The sequence below is a fragment of the Suricata suricatta genome, chromosome 1, assembly GCF_006229205.1.
Source record: "Suricata suricatta isolate VVHF042 chromosome 1, meerkat_22Aug2017_6uvM2_HiC, whole genome shotgun sequence".
In the NCBI taxonomy this organism is placed as follows: Eukaryota; Metazoa; Chordata; class Mammalia; order Carnivora; family Herpestidae; genus Suricata; species Suricata suricatta.
In genome coordinates, this window is record NC_043700.1 from 14,574,543 (window position 1) to 14,589,465 (window position 14,923).

Genomic DNA, 14,923 nt, shown 5'->3' on the forward strand with positions numbered 1-14,923 from the left:
AGAAAAGCTAAAGAGAGTCCAAGTCCTTTTTGGGACAAGCTGAGGGACAGGTTGATAATGACCTTGTCTCAAAAGCTCCCACTTGTGATTGCCAACAGCAGAGCTGTGACAATGATGGATCTATATCTACTGCTTTTGAGCATGGCCATCTGAAGGGTAGCCACATCAATTAATAGTGGCCAATGTGTTTTTAATTCCAGACCTTAGTAAGTGGATGGTTAAAGAAAGGGTTGGCATCAGTGGCTGGGTGCTTGTCACTCAGTCTTTTTTGAGGTTTCATCTACATTAGGCACATATCCATCTCCCCCATGAAACTGTAAGTGCCTAGAGGGCAGGCACTGTATGCCATTAATCTCACATTTGCTGGGAACTCTGAGATATTTCCACCAAACTGATGTTGGTCTGTAACTACTGAATATCACATGGTCTGCAGTGGCCCTAGTCCTCCCTTCTTCCACACCCCTTTTATTGTTCAAGTGCACTTGACCCACTGACTTCATTAACTTTACAAGGGAGAGCTAGTCCACAGCTGTGGAGGCAGTAACTTCCATGGGTGCACCCCTCTTCCTACTGGGTGAGTCCACCAGGTCTCCTAGACCCCCCCACTCCAGCATTGGAGTGCTACTTGGACAGAGTTGTTGGACGAAGCCAGGCCTTCCAGACTCTACCCTGCACCCCCACAACGTGAGTTCCTGTTTCTTGAGGTGGAATGAATATTGTATTCAGTCAAGGTCAGATAAATTACAAGTACTCCAATCTTCCAATTCAACTAGCTTCTCATTGTCAAAATCAAACTCTTTACAAGAACTTCTAAGATGCCCTTCATAACCTATCTCTGCTTTCCTCCAACCAGCTCTCCAGACATTCCCCCATCCAGGTGGATGCAAGTGCTTGCAGGGTAAGAGCAAAGGCCTGGAGTCAGACAGCGTGGATTCAAACTCCACAACTTACTGCTTCCAGACCTTGGGCAAGAAAACCCTCGAATCTCCAGCTTTCTATTCTGCCAGTGCATGTAAAACTGTATTGCAGCTGATCTAAGTCACAATCAGTTGTAAGAAGCACCATTATTTTATGTATCCCTGAGAAAGGGGAAAAAATGCCACCCATTAGAATTACAACATCATCAGCTGGAAGATGCACCATATATTGCTTAGCTATTACTGTGCAGCAAATCACTGTAAAATTTAATGGCTTAAACCAACAATCATTTATTAGCTCATGATTCTGTGGCTTGACACTTGGGCTAGTTCAACCAGGTAGCTCCTCGGCTGGTCTCTCCTGAGCTCTCTCTGGTAGCCAGTCAGCTGGTGGATAGTTCAAGAATGGCCTCAGTCACTGGGATGTCAGGATATTTGCTGGGGTCCCTTGGTTCTCCGCTACGTGTCTACTCCAGTAAGCTGGTTCATCCGTCCTAAAATGGTGGTCTCAGGGCTCCAAGCTCTGCAGAGGGGACAAACCCCAGTGTACACTTGCTTTTCAAACTTCTGCTTGCTTTGTGTTTGCCGCTATTCCATTGGCCAAAGCAAGCCACATAACTAAATCGAGTATCCATGCGGGAAACGGTTACCCACGGACATGGATTCAAGGAGAACTACAGTGGCCATATTGCTAAAAGTCTACCATACATCCTGATGCCGGAGATATTAACATCTGGAAAAATACACATGTGAGAATACACAAATATAGTAAGAATGGTAGATGTTAACGATTTAGAATGGTGATCATTTCATAATATACGGATATGGAATCATTATGCTGGACATTTGAAACTAATATACGTTCTATATGTCAATCAAGTCAACCATATCTCAGTTTAAGAAAACAAAGAAGATTCATATTAGCTCAAGTAAAAATAGAGTAAGAATATTTAGTTTGTAGCTCTGTTGGGAGAGGGACACCGTGTGTTTAAAGAGATGAGAGGGAAATGTTTTGGAAACCAGGGAAAGTCATTAGCTTCTAGGAGAGGAAAACACCTTTTGCTGGGACTGGAAAGAAAAAGGTACAAATGGATACAGATAAAGTTTGAAAATATTAGAGCTGAAAGAAGAAGGAAGCCTGCCCTCCACCCTTGTGACCAAAATAAATCCAGCATTCTACATTCCAAAGAATATATCATTGTGACGCCTTTTCCCTCCCCATTCCTCAAGTCCTGTGCTCCCTTTGGTTTCCCAGAAGAAATCATGATTCACAGGAAAAAATCATGCATCTGTGAGTGTTAGTCAGGGAAATCGTTCATTGGTCAATCTGAAAACACACATGACTGTCCAGTTCAATGGACAACGGTGGGATACATTGTTTCCCTTACGAGGTCCTACCTTTGAGCATTGCTGGCAGGTCACCACATGAGCCCCTCCAGCCTTCTGTAAACTTTAGTGAGTTTGCAGAGTTTCTAGAACTAAAGTTCCCAGTTCGTAACCACTAATGCTCTGACAAGCCACGAATTTCTGCTTTAAAATCTGGAGTGTTACCTTAAACAGTTCAGGGCGACAAGATGAAATATATCACCGAGAAGGCTCCTCTCAAGATATTTAATATTAATCACGCCTTTGCCTTCCAAACATTGTGTTCTCTTTTTGTTCAGTCATCCTTCGGCTGATCTAATAAAGGGAAATATCAACCAAAACTTTTTAACGTGTTTTCTGCTTTTTAGAAGAAAACTATAATTTCTGAAGAAAATAAAATTCTATATCTGATTCTGGAATAAACACTGGGATAGATATGGATAGATAGGTAGATGATGAAAGATAGATACATACATACATACGTACATAAATACATACATGAGGGGTGCCTGGGTGGCTCAGTTGGTTGAGTGGCCAGCTCTTGATTTCAGCTCAGGTCATGTTATTGTGGTCTGGGCTTCCACCTTGAGCATGGAGCCTGCTTGGGATTCTCTTCCTCTCTCTCTGCCCCTCCCCTATGTGCTCTCTCTCTCAAAGAAAAGAAAAGAAGAAAAGATAGAAAGATGGATAAATAAATTAGAGATGGACAGACAGATATGCCTGGAGTATGGTTGGCCTTCTGGGGATTGAATGTACCTTTTATCCAAGAAAGAATATGTTTAAAAAAAAAAAAAGCAGGGAGAGGGGGTGGAGAGTTGCTCTGTGAGATAATGTCTGCAAAGCACTTAGTGCAGTATTTGCCCCCAGTGAATGTTCTATAAATGCTATTACTATTGCTTCTCTTTGAAAAGCCTTTGTAGAGATACTTCTTTCTACGTGCAACCCTATACATTCTTATTTATCATCCAAAACCTAACGCAGGCATCCCTTTCTCCAGGACACGTGCGCGCGCGCGTGCACACACACACACACACACACACACACACACACACACACACTGTTATCCCCAGAGCTGTGCTCGCCTGCATTCAAGATGCATTGCCTGTTGTGATAGGTTGTCATTTCCCTGCCTCTAAGCCTGTGGACCTGGCTTTGAGCTCCCCGACAGCAGACACTCTGTGTCTAGACATCTACCTCACACAGTACACCAGGACCATGCCTGGCCCTTGATACACGTTTATTCCATTGAACTGATGTCACCTCCAACAGAACTGCTTCTCGTTCCCCAAAGTGTAATCGTTGTTTCCTCTGGAGGTGCTTCCACAGCTCTTTATGATGTTTCTGGCACATCATAAAGTCACATGATGGCTTGTCACATTCAGTTGTGATTACTTGTTTGTGTAACACAGACAGGATGTGCCTTCTCCTCCTTTGTATCACACAGAGACATGTGCCTGGTGGTAACAATGAGAGTCCTACACATCCCTGTGAAATGAATAAAAAGTGTTTCAAATCTCCATTCTACTTATTCTCAGGGAAGCCTGTGGCTCGAAGCCTAGAGGAAAATTAGATTGAGTATGTGATTCATCAATGGTTGTTTCTAGTCCATTCCTAGAACCTGAGCTCACTGGCTTCCCTCTCCTCTGAGGTCACAATGCTGCTCCCTTGTCATGTGCTTGAGTGACGGGGAGGCCCATCCCCCGTCCCTGGGGTGGGTCTCACCTTCCCACTCCACCCAAGGAACTATCAGGGTTACAGGCCCACAACACCCAGCAGTATTTTCAGTTTCTCTCATTGAACAGAATATGTCTAAAAATACCACAAGGAGTGTATGGGACTTGGACCAGATCATTTGTCACCTGATGTCTCTGGGGACAGGACACTGGTAACCTCTGTGGGTTTGGTACATCAGCTCAGAGTGGTGTTGAAACTGGGTGAGTGGAACAAATTGCATCCTCCCTCAGTTCTGCTCTGGCTGCTCCTCCATGCCCACTGCACCAGCCCAGCCCCTGCACCTGCCCCCGAGCCCACTCCTTAGCCTCCTGGAGGCCACAGTTCACCTTGAGAATCTGATGAAGATCGGGATTCTCATCTCATTAAACACCTCCTGAGTGTCTGTGGGTGTCCAAGGCTCCCTAGGTTAGGAGCCTACAATGGAATAGAAAAATACAAAGATATAAGTTCAAGGCTGGACTCTGCCTCTTCCCAGTGTTAAAAAAAATGGTTAAAGAAGACAATTTAAGTGGCACCTGGGTGCCTCAGTCAGTTAAGCCTCTGACTCTTGATTTTGTCTCAGATCCTGATCTCATGGTCATAGGATCAAGCCCCACATGGGGCTCCACACTGAGTGTGATTCTCTGTCTAAAATTTAAAGAGAGAGAGAATTTAAGTGATATGAACAAACTATTTAACACTTCATGGAGACCACAGTCCCCATTCAAGAACTGTAGAACGGAGAGGAAGGCAGGAAGCATTTATAAACTAAATCATAAAAAACAGGGAAGAGAAAAACAGAAAATATCTGATTGGCTAGGGCTACGTAGGCAACCTGAGTTGGAGTGAGAAGGAACAAGGAAATAAGAGCCTGAGTTGGCTCAGCTTTGGGGGACTAGCCAACTCACCATACCGTATTTCTGATCAAGTGGATCATCTGTAGGGTCATGAAAATTACCTGAATTTTGGTTTGTTGACCCTAGGCAGGAGCAGGTCCATCTTGGGCCTAGAAATTTATCTTAATGATAGTTATGTGACTTGTCTCTCGGAGCCTCAGTTTCCACATATGAACAACTGGTTATAGGGGGCATCCCAAGCTTCCAGATATGTTTTCATTATTAAGTGTGTGGTGCCATTAGGTTGGCACATGCAGGCAGCAAAGGGTTGATGTTATATTGTAAGTCCAGCTCTTCATGAATGCACTTAAAAACATTTGCTGGGCATTTACCACATGCAATCTAGGAGGCAGGCATTGGAGTGTGTAGGTAGGTGTGTGTCTGGGTGTATGTGCACCTGTTCATGATGGATGGTAGAGCTGATTATAATGTGGGACCTTGGCTCACAGTATGACGACCTAGTGCCTATCTATCCCTAGAATATACTCTCTCTGAAAAATAATAGCACAAAATATTTCTCCTAATGAACCTACGACAGAGACATGGTATTGGTGCTTCCGGTATTTTTGCCATGTGATTGAGGTCTGGCCCTTGTTTGGTGCCCACCTCTCTCTGTGACTATACATTCTCTTCCTTGACTTTGTTAATTCAATGTGAAGAGTCTCCATCAGGAATATTCTTACATAGTCTGAAATGAAGGAGACGTCTTTGGCCTAAAGACATGGAATACATGGCTTTTGAAAGTAGTTCAATGTGGGAAATATCAGTGTTCTCACTGACTATATAAAATTGATTATAATGTTCATTCTGCACAGCTAAAGGCTAATAAAATATGTTTTGCAGAGAGTTGGTTTTGTATCATTGCTAACAACCGTGTGTGTGTGTGTGTGTGTGTGCGTGTGTGTGTGTGTGTACACACATATATAGCTGACAGGCTGTTCTTCAGTTTTTTTTTTTTTATTTTTTTATAGTTTATTTATTTTTGAGACAGAGGGAGCAGGGCATGAGTGGGGGAGGGGCAGAGAGAGAGACACAGAATCTGAAACAGGCTCCAGGCTCTGAGCTGTCAGCACAGAATCCGACGCAGGGCTTGAACCCACGAACTGTGAGATCATGACCTGAGCTGAAGTTGGCCGCTTAACCGACTGAGCCACCCAGGTGCCCCTGTTCTTCAGTTTAAAATGCAGCAGTTCACGTACACATGGGCTTCTGGTCATTTGGACTCACTATTGAAGATGTTTAGATGACTCTGCTCTCATGCTATCTTCTCAAGGTCAATCGATTTGCCAGAATTTACCAAGCTCCCATTCTACCAAGCCCATAGCATTTTGCTAATAATCTGGAGAGGGCACTGAAGATAAATAACTGTAACTTTCTAAAATCTCTGTCTCCTGGATGTTGTTTCTACTGAGATGCCTCCATGCTATTAAGTTTCCACACTTCTCATGTTAAACAAAAGACAATAGCATGGTGGTCTAGTCTAAACTTGAGGTTAACAGGTCTGTTCTACTTTGTCTCCTTTTCAAGTTTATTGGAAACCATCCTTATCATCCACTCACATTTACTGGGCAGCTACTATTTTGCAGAGTCTGGGGTTGGGAACTGTTGCGGGTATAAGTCATGAGTTCTGTTTCCAAAGGTTTTGGGTTTTCTTTTTAATGTTTGTTTATTTTTGAGAAAGAGGGGTGGAGAGGCAGAGAGAGAAGGAGACACAGAATCCAAAGTAGGCTCCAGGCTCTGAGCTGTCAGCACAGAGCTTGATGTGGGGCTCAAACCCACAAAAGGTGAGATCATGACCTGAGCCAAAGTCTGATGATTAACCGACTAAGCCACCCAGGCGCCACTGTTTCCAAAGGTGATATGATAAGGAATATATGTGGTCTTTGTCCTTAATTCCTGGCACTGAATCCCTAAAATCCTTGGAATTTCCTGAGTGGTCAGTACTCAGTCCCTTTAGTTTTAGAGTTTATGCTAATGAGGCGATTTATGGTAGCCTCAGAACAGGGTTGATCTTCCAGCCTCATTCATTGAGTTTCAGGAAGGGGCGGTCTGGAGATTACATTCTATAAAACCTCTGAAAAGAGGAAGTTTGATGAGCTTCTGGGTTAGTAGATGCATTCATGTGCCCAGAGGGTGGCTCACTCCAGCTGCACAGAGATGGACGCTCCTGCACTCAGGACCCTCCTGGACCTTGCTCTATGTACCTCTTCATCTGGCTGATTATTTTTATCCTTTATAATATCCTTTCGAGTAAACCAATAAATGTGTTTCCCTGAGTTCTATGAGTTGTTCTAGCAGATTATGAAACCTGAGAAGTGGGTCACAGGAATTCCAATTTGTAGCCAAATTAAGATGTAAGAGTGGGGCCTTACTACTTATAAGTGACATCTGGAGAAGGAGGGCAGTCTTTGGGACTGTGCCCTTACCCTGTAGGTTCTGTGCTAACTCTAGGTTACAGACGGGTTTGAATTGTTGGACACCTAGTTGGATGCCAGCAGAAAATTGGCTGTTGGTGTTGGGAAACACCCTGGGAACACAGGATACATTTATTTAAAGATAAATAATAATACCAAATAGTAGATGAAAACCCTGAATGACTGGTTCCTTATGCTAGGCTTTGCTTCTGTAACATCGACTCTAAAATTTCAGTGGCCAATAACACAGGTTTCTTTCTCATTCTTGTGATGGCTGAAGTGAAGATCAACTGTGGACTCCACAGATCTTTGTCTTTCCAGGACCCAGGTTGGAGGGACAGCCTCTCTCTGAGGAGATGCCACTCTTATGGCAGAGAATAAAGTACAACAGAGAGCTACAAGATCACCCTCAAAGCTCTGCTTGGAGGTGGCACATGTCCCTTCTCACATTTTAGTGGCCTCATCAAGTTACGAGGGCAATGTGTAATCAAGGGCTGTGAATCATACACGGACCAAGAATCCAATGTATCCTAAATAGCGTGGGGAAAGGTTGCTATGGGAATGAAGAGGTGGGGAGCTCACTGCAAAGAGTAGCCATGGGGGGGAGGTGGTCCTCAGATGGAGCCACTAAAGGGGCCTTGAAGGATGGTTAGGATTTAGGTGGAGTAGGTGCTAGGTTCTTTGGAAGAGGCAGCAAAGTGTCCAAGACAGATTCAGGTGACAAGAAATAGACAATTCAGGAAGAATAGGGTTGGAGGAGGCAGGTTGTTCTGGAGAAAGATTGAGTTACCTGTGTCACTACGTGTGGATATGTAGTAGTAATTGCTGATATTTATTGAACTTTGTACTCAGAGTTTCTAAAAATATACTCTTATTTAATTCTGCCATGAGATTTTCTCCCCATTTTATAGAAGTTGTGGGTTAGAGATGTCAAGCTACTAACCTGAAGCCACATGGCTGCTGAGTGCAGAAGTCAGGATTCAAACCCTGGCAATCTGCTGTGGAAGTGTGTGATCTTCGTGCTACTTCGGGGGGAGCCTGGGAGGATTTGCACACCTGCCCGGTGCCAAACAGTTGGCTTCTTGGCTGTAAGCAACAAAAACCAGTCATGACAGATGTGCACAGATCTGGGACACTGGGAAGAACTCACAGGATGTTGACCTGGTACCTAGGCCGGGAAGCTAGAGGAAGTATAGCCATCTTCTAGCAAGGTCTGTCTCATCAGAAGGCCACCACCACAGCCGCGGTAACTGCCATGAGTGGATCCTAGCCCTCTCTTTGTGTCTGTTACACTCACTCGAGAGTCCAGACTGTAGGCTGGGCTTCTGGTTGCCAGCCTCTGGCCCTGTGCCTGGGACCTGGCTGCCAGGGGTAGAGAGAGAAAGAGGATCTCTCTACTTTGTCATCTGTAGTCACAGACCAGGTCATGTGGCCCCCATCCTTCCTTTCCCCCCCCCCAATATGAGGAGTGTTGAACATTGCACAGTAAAATATGACAAATGTCCACTACCTTCTGTAATCCCATGGGAGGGGACAATTCGGTTATAACATTTGCAATGATAGAAGAAAGGACTAGGATTAGAATTAATGTAGAGGAGGGGAATTAATTCTCAGGGACTTGGGAGGATGGAATAATGGTAGGCCTCATGATGGAATAGCCCTTTAAATAAAATTTTTAAGGCTAAATGGGTAAGAATCATCAAGCAGACGAGAACAGGTCCATTCACAAGTGAGCGCAGATGGAGGTACAGGTGTGTGGAACTGCACTAAGATTCAGCGGGAGCAGAGCGGGGACATGGGGCCAACACAGAGCTGCTCTCAGCGAGCACAGCTGTTGGAACGGGAGATGGAGAGACACCCAACAGGGTCGAGCACAGGTGGGTCACATTTGCATTTCAGAAAGCTCACTTTGATTCCTGATAGAAAGCAGAAGGCAGGAATTGGTGTGAATCAGAGTTAAGCCTGGTAGGCCATGGTGGATCAAGTTTCTAATTCTGGCTCTTTCACAAATTTACCGTGTGATTTGTCCTCTCACTTATGCTTTCCATGTTCAGGCCTCATTATTCTCATATTTAAGATGCTTTGGATCAATAAGGTCATCTTAATGAGGTCCATTTTACCTTTGAAGTTCTAGGACTTAGTTGCCATGAAGGAAGATTGAAGTAGAAGTACAAATAGGCTTTCAATCCCAGGGTAAGTAAGGTATTTGAACTACTTCTTTATTTATTCAAAAAATATTTATGGAGTGTTTCCTATATCAAGCACTGTTCTAGGCTTCAGGAAAACAGCAGAGAATAAGAAAATTCTCCACCACTATGTGAACTTCTTGGAACAAGAACTTACACTCTAGGGAAGCCTGGGTGGCTCAGTCAGTTAAGTGTCCAACTCTTGATTTTGGCTCTGGTCATGATCTCACAGTTCGTGAGTTTGAGACCTGCATCAGGCTCTACGCTGACAGCGTGGAGCCTGCTTGGGATTCTGTCCCCTCCTCTCTCTGCTCCTCCCCCACTTGCTCCCTATCTCTCTCTCAAATAAAAATAAACTTTAAAAAAAAAGAGCTTACATTCTAACTGGGTGGGGGTTAGACACAACTCTTCTAGTAATAGAAGGTGATGATATGTGCTAGCAAGAAAAAGAAAACAACAATAAATAAAAGTTGGGGGGATTGAGAGTGACAGGAGAGAGGTCTGGCAGGGCGGGCTTCTCGAGGAAGTGAAGGAGAATTTTAGGAGAGATTTAAATGAAGGAGGGATCAAGTCCTGTGAAGATGGGTGGGAAGAATTTTCCCAGCAGAGTAATCAAATAAATGGCAACTGCAAAGCTGTCAGGGTGGTGTGTTTGAAGGAGAGCAGGAGGGTCAGTGACTCAGACAAGAGTGAGAAAAGCTTGAGGTAAGAGAAGAGCAAAATGCAAAGGCTCTAAGTTATGTTAAGAAAGGCCGGGGCAATCAATATGGTGTAATGGAGTGAGCCAGGAAAAAGGTTTCAGTAGATGACTTCAGAGAAGTGGCCAAGGGCCAACCTTCATCCCTGACTTGTTTTTTATTCCATTATGTCAGTGTGTGGCAAGCCCTGGGCTAAGCCCCCACGAACTGGCTACGCCTTCAAGGAGCCTAAAATGCTTCTAATGGATTCACAAGTATGTGAAACACATTTTTAGTCATCAGCCTTATTGTCTAGCTCTTCGTATCTTGCCAACTTTCATCAAACTCTTCTGATCCACCAGGCTATTGTTTAACGTGTTTGCTTTCCCGGGTTTGCCCTTATCATCCCGCACATCTAAAGCTTCCTTAGTCTTTAAGGTCAGCTCAAATACCAGTTCCTTCAGGACATTTCTTATACCCTGGAATGGAAGAAATCTCTGCTGCTCTGGGTCATGCATTCATCTATTTGTCCATCTATCCGTCTGTCCATCCTTCCATCCATGCATCCATCCATCCACCCATGCAACCATCCATCATATTCTTTGATTCTTTTTCTTTTTAACAAGTGGCAGGCCTGTCCTGGACATGGTTGATGCAGCAGTAAACAAAACACCATCCTGCTTTTGAAGATGTCAGAATACAATGGCAAAGTTCAACAAGAAAACAACTATTGAAATACAGGAAATGTTACAATCCATCATTTTTTAAAATCAGGCCCTTGCTGTTTGTTTAGTGCCATACTAAACACAATGAGTACTTATAAAAATTGAAATATTGAATCCTGACTTTAAGGGTATCTCCTGTTTCATAAATAGAATTTGTATACAATTTTTCAGTGTAGAGAACAGATACTAAATATGGGCTTATTAAAGCCTTCATATAAAGTTCAAGTAATAGAAATACAATTGGATGATTTAGTATGATCACAAAAATAAATACAATTGACTCTTGAACAAGGCAGGGGCAATGGGTGCTGACCTCCCCACACAGCTGAAAATCTATCTATAACTTTTGACTCCCAAGAAACTGAATTACTCATAGCCTACTGTTGGCCAGAAGACTTACAGTCGATTGATACCTATTTTGTATGCTCTGTGTATCATACACTGAATTCTTACAATAAAGTAAGTTATAGGGGGCTCGTGGGTGGCTCAGCTGGTTAACCATCTGACTGTTTTTTGGCTCAGCTCATGGTCTTATGGTTCATGAAATCGAGCCCCATGTCAGGCTCTGCAGTGTGGAGCCTGCTTAGGATTCTCTCTCTCCCTGTCTCTACCCGCCCCCTGCTCCTTCTCTATCTCTTTCTAACTAACTAAATAAGTAAACTTAAAAAAAATAAAGTAAGCTAGAGAAAAGAAGGCGTTTCTAAGGAAGAGAACACACACTTACAGAACTGCATTGTATTTCTCAGTCCCGTACATTTACATCATTTGTTTTCTAGAGGAATCATCTGTCAGTACCTACCTCAACATTACATGATACAAAACACCGTAGATGTTAATACATATTAATAACACTAGACATCAAAAATAAAAATATAATGTAGAAAGAACTTCATGTTTACTTACAGCTATAATGATTCATACATTGATAATGAAAAAGCAGCAGCATGATTGCTTTCTGGTAGCCTAGGATACCCCACATGTCTGCTTCACAGTAGCCTAGCCTATACATTAATGAATGAATTGCTATAAAAATTTTATGGCACACAGCATCACAGTCAGATTCATAACAAAATTGAAAACATTGTTGACGTTTTTTTAAAACCACTCACATGTGATCAGCTGATACGCAGTTTCTCCAATTATGAGAGACTGAGGCCTTCCTTTTGCTGCAAGTTGTCCCCTAATGACTTCCCTTTTTCTTGAATCACATTAGAGGCTACAGGTATGCCTTTCTTATAGCAATCCTGCATCCACATAAAAGCTGGATTTTTAATATGATCTAAAAGAGTATTTAGCAAGGAGTGCCAAGGTTTTGGGGGCGCCTGGGTGGCATAGCTGGTTAAGTGTCTGACTCTTGATCTTGGCTCAGCATGATCTCATGGTTGGCGATCTCGAGCTCCACACAGGACTATGTGCTGATGGCCCAGAATGTGCTTCTCCTTCTCTCTGCCCCTGCTTGCTCTCTCTCTTAAAAGAAGGAAAGAAAAAGAAGTTCAAGGTTTTCAGGCTCCTGGCATAGCTGTGGTCATGCCTTCATGCAGTTTCTTCCTTCCTTCCTTCTCTCCTTCCTTCCTCCTTTCTTCCTTCCTTCCTTTTTACAATGGTCTTTATGCTGGAGTCATGCACTTGAAACCGCAGGCAATGGCGGCTGCAGATCACAACCACAGTACATATTAAGCAACTCAACTTTCTCTTCTAATGTCAGGACTTTTCTCTGCTTCTTGGAAGCATTTCCAGCATCAGTAGTGGCATTTCACGTGGATTCCATGCCGTTATTTAAGGTTTACAGTATTGCATTAAACACGATGAAAAATACACAAGAACTGTGAGTGATCGCTTTTTACTGCAATATGCAATTTACTGGAGACAGGAGCTGGCCGCATGGAGATAATTAGCATCAGGGCATTTTAAGTGGATACTTCCACTTGAGCTCACCACAACAGTCACCGGAGGTAGCCAGGAAATTACTAGCGTAGTGCAATATGTAAGGCAGTTAATTTTATGCAGTTATGATTTAATACTGCATCTTTGTTTACATTTCTCCTAACTGCAAATGGAATCATATATGGTCTGTGTACATGAATTTTGATAAATTTTAACTTTTTATAACAGATTTATATATATCTTATGGCAGCAAATGATAAAATAGACTAGTCTGTACACATAGTTTATTCATTTATGACATACTTAACTTTTGCATAATTTCTTCAAATTTTTAGGCTCTGTGGTTTATGGGTTTTTTCAAATTGTCAGAAATCTCCATAAAAATATCCAGTATAATTATTGAAAAAAAATACTGTATAAGTGGACATACACAGCTCAAGCCCTGTTGTTGAAGGGTGATCTCTAGTCTGTCTGTATATGACTTTCACCAATAATGGTGTAGATCTCTCAAATAGTAAATTCCTACACAGATCAATCAATCAAAAATATTGCAAAACACTCGACCAGCTAGACACTGTGGGAGAACCCCACTCAAAATACATATGTTTGTGTTTAACTCTGGGGATAAGACCCACACATTTGAAAGAGCAACTGAATTTAAGACATTGAAGGATAGTAGCCAAATTAGTGGGGTATGGAAAATAAATGATATAAATTCAGACAAGTATCAAGGAGGGAGGCTTTGAATTGGTCCCTACATGATGAACAAAATTCATGATGATAATGAATGGAGGTAGAAGTCCCGTTTGGGGAAATGATGACCACAAAGGCCCAGCTGAGAGATGGCAAAGTGTTAAAAATCACAAGGAAGGGGCGCCTGGGTGGCTCAGTCGGTTGAGCCTCCGACTTCGGCTCAGGTCAGATCTCACGTTCGTGGGTTCGAGCCCCGCATCAGGCTCTGTGCTGACAGCTAGCTCAGAGCCTGGAGCCTGCTTCTGGTTCTGTGTCTCCCTCTCTCTCTGGCCCTCCCTGCTCATGCTCGGTCTCTGTATCAAAAATAAATAAAACATTAAAAAAAATCACAAGGAAGAGTGTGGAGCTCTTTCAGACTTAGGGAGTTGGCACTGGCCCATTTCGCTAATCAGCACCCGCAGCATATGGCCTGACATAAATGTATGTTGGATGAATGAATCTTTAGAAATAAATGAATGAGCTGGAGGAGCTACTTCGGATTCTTATTTAGGAAAAGGACTTAAAGAATATGGTGCTTCTGGAAGATTCGCCTGGCAGAGAAGAACTGAGTAGGAGAGAGTGAAGAGAGGGGCTCCCTCCTGGGAGGGGTGGCATCACATGGAAGAGCCAAAAATCACACCAGAGGGGGCCAAAGATGACCCAGGGACTAGAAGGATGGGGGAGGGTGTTCGGAGAGGATCCTCCTGGGAGACGGCGAAATCTGGGGGCAGCGGGAGTGGGGCATGACCATGGTCGAGTTGCAGAGATGTACAGCGCAGGTGCCCGTGCTCCCGCAGGAGGAAGCAGGCAGAACCCCGCGTTAGGGCTCCAGCTCGGCCCTCCCTCCTCCTTGTTTAAGCTGAGTTACTTTTCCTTCAGTTCTGTAGCAATACAAACGCTTTACAGAGCCAGATCAGCAAAGCGCACCTATGATTTATTTCCATAAGTGTCTGATAGCCCCTTTATCTTTTCTGTGATCCAACAGCTGAAGGCTATTATTTTATGTTTCGTATGTTTTAGATGGGAGCAAGCTTCACTTGCTTCTGAGCTGGGGAACACTGTGGATGGAGGTCCCCAAAAGGGGGCAGGAAGCTGCAGTAGGGGGACAGTGATGTTTGCTCTGCTGTTGCACCCACCACCTAGGAAAGGCCCGGGTCATACAGCTAATAAATGATGGGGTTAAAGCCTCCACCCGCCTACCTCTGGATCCCACATCTGTGGAAAGCTTTAAAAATGGAGCAGAGTTTTGTCTGGACAAGCGTAAGCCCTGCCTGAAGGCTGGTGTATACTTAGATGACTGCCCACTTGTGCCCATCTCGGAGTTTGTGTGTTCTCTCGAAACACATTTGTTAAATACAAATAAAAGTCATCTTCCCGTAAAGTTTATTGGGCATCCATTATTTTTGTCTTTGTC

General features: G+C 43.5%; 1 long non-coding RNA gene across 2 annotated transcripts; it reads right to left on the minus strand.

The window, feature by feature from the left end:
* Positions 1–1,221: 1,221 nt before the first annotated feature.
* Positions 1,222–4,398, minus strand: LOC115275055. Of its 2 annotated transcripts, XR_003901607.1 has the most exons (5): positions 4,343–4,398; positions 3,477–3,767; positions 2,781–2,930; positions 2,469–2,597; positions 1,222–1,440 (listed from the first exon to the last, which is right to left on the minus strand). It is a non-coding gene; the product is annotated as an uncharacterized LOC115275055 (long non-coding RNA). The 2 variants fall into 2 exon arrangements; XR_003901479.1 differs by lacking the exon at positions 4,343–4,398 and having other exon boundaries at positions 3,477–3,860.
* Positions 4,399–14,923: the final 10,525 nt, after the last annotated feature.